Source organism: Pteropus vampyrus, unplaced genomic scaffold (genome assembly GCF_000151845.1).
Source record: "Pteropus vampyrus isolate Shadow unplaced genomic scaffold, Pvam_2.0 Scaffold30, whole genome shotgun sequence".
Taxonomy (NCBI): Eukaryota; Metazoa; Chordata; class Mammalia; order Chiroptera; family Pteropodidae; genus Pteropus; species Pteropus vampyrus.
In genome coordinates this window covers 8,022,889-8,025,459 of record NW_011888811.1, presented here as the reverse complement: position 1 = coordinate 8,025,459, position 2,571 = coordinate 8,022,889, and positions in this window count along the sequence as shown.

Here is a 2,571-nt window from a genome sequence, read left to right as displayed (position 1 = left end):
ACAGAGCAGTAGCTCAAAAAAATATCTGTTGAGTGAATGAGGGGTCTTTTCCATGGGAGCTGCTTGCCCAAGACCCCTTCCTCTCCAGACAAGTCCTGCTGATGCTCAGGCTGCCCTTGGAACAGGTTTCCTGGCCGTGACTCCTCTCTGCCAGGGAAGCAGGCCATCACCAGGCCCCCACAAGCATCGTTGGAAATTGAGTGCTCCAGGGCTTCCCGAGGGTCGTGCCAGCTGTAAGGGGCAGAGCCAGGTTTTCTGATGCCAATTCCTCCCTTTGCTGGCCTGGCTCCTTTTTTCTGACTTGGCTAGTAGCCTCTCATGGATGGGGATCTGATTGTTTAGGATAATGTCTTTATTTACTTTTAGGTTTATTCAATTTATGTTTTAAAAAATAAATATAAGGGAGTTATTGTTTAATGGATACAGAGTCTATTTGGGAAGAAGAGAAAGTTCTGGAGATGGATGATGGACAATGATGATGGTTACATAACCATGTGAATGTAGTTAATGTCTCTGAGCTCTACACCTAAAGATGGTTAAAGTGGTAAATTCTGTGTTATGTGTTATTTTGCCACAATTAAAAAAAAAAAAACCCACAAATAAGGGTCTGTTTTTCTAACATAAGAAATCTGGAGGTAGGTAGTTATAGGGGTTGATTCAATTCCTTGATAACGTCACTAGAGTCACCAAGTCTTTCTATCTTTACAGTCTTAGCACAATGACTTTCATCCTGGTCGCAAGATATACTCTGAGACTTTTTAAATTTTATCTGCTCAAGAGAGAAGGCAGGAAGGAAAGGGCAATGCTAGCCATGGCTGTCTTTTATTTGGAAAACCGCTAGCAGAATTGTCTTACGTCATTGGCCAGAACTGGGCCTCATGGCCTTGCTGGGTAGAAGGGTGGCTGGAAAAGTGATAACTTAGTCTGCCTACCTTAGAGTTGAGGAGGAGCTTTAGGGGAGAAGGAAGTTGGGAGTCAGTACCGATTGACAACCAGCAAGTTGTATTTAGTGCTGAAGGTCACAGCACGGCTGGCCAGGCTACAGCCTAGCCTCCTGGTTCCCAGTCCTGAGCTCTTTCGCTAGGACATTTGATACATTTTGTAGTGGCCAGATTCCCAATAAAAAGGATGGTCCTGGGGAATATTTTTCAAAGAGAAAAGCTCTCTAATGCATGTACCGAAATTAAACAAAATGCTAAGAGGTCCAGAAGTCACTGGGCATGGTGGGGTCCAGAACATCTGAGCACTGCCCCAGGCTGGCTGCAAGTATTGGGAAAGGTCCCCAGGTCTCTGTACTTACAAAATGTGATTATTTCTTTCTTGGTTAACATTGTTCATCAAACTCCCTTTACTTGTTTTGATATCTCTAGATGAAAGACCCAGCAGGAGGACAAGTAGTTGTTATTAACCGAATATTCGCTATCAAGTGTGGGCTTATAAACACGAGATGATACATTTCAAATGTTGGATTAGGATGACAGACACTTCCACCCATTTCTTGTTAGGAGCAGAGGACAACAAGGGCTCCAGGGGACACTTAAAATAAGGAATGTAAACAGATATCCCTGTTGTAATTACCTTGCCATTACAAGGAAGCTCTGATGTGCACACTTGGCTTTTGAAGATAGCAGAGAATGCATTCCATTCTTTCTGATCCCACCACTTGCTCTTTGCCTGGGAGGCACCAAAGGGGAAGGAGCAGGCCCTGCCCGCTGAGCCCAAAGTGGGCACCTCCCCTTCTCTATCAAGCCTTTCTGGGTCGACTCCAGGTTTTACACTGACCATTCGCCTTCGTTCTCACCCCAGGCTGCCATATATACGGAATGTTTTGGCAGTTAGTGGTATTAAAGTTAACTTTTCATCCCTGTGTTATGAGCAATGCCAGGACGGAGGACTGTTTGGAACTCCTCAACCCCAAAGGCTAGAATATGTCTAGACACATGGCAAATCCTCAGTAAACACAAGCTGGACCATGGCTTTCATGGGTTGGAGTTTTATTTCATGATGCTTAGGAAACTAGGAGTGTGATTCCAGGATAGAATATGAAAGAAGCGAGAGCTTCCAACCCCTGTGTTCTCGCAGACAGTCCCTAAGCTCAGCAAGACACTGACTTTGGGAATCCTATAAAAGGAAAGAGCAACTCTGCGAAACTGGAAGTGAAATCGCTTCAAGGAAGGGCAATAATTCTTAAATGGGAGGGGAAAAAAGGCAGTCCTGGTAAATGTGAGAACAGGAGACCCGAGTTAGCTGAGAAAGCCCAAAATATTACTGCAAAGAAATGTTACATTTTTATTAATTCATCATCAGAATGTAAAAATAAATAAGTAAACAGAAAACCAATGGAATCACTTCACAGAAAGCACATTCATTACTTAATAGTAGCACCTCGATGTTTCGGCACTTTCCGGTCATGTCTGCTTGTCAGGTTCACTCATGCTGACCAGTAAGTGATTGTTGATCATTTCTACGTATCTGTCTGCTTTTCTTGAGTGGCTATTAAGGAGCAACTGGCAATTCTGACAATTTTATGTCCTTAGCCATAACTACACTTGTCTTCCCTCTTGAATCGTA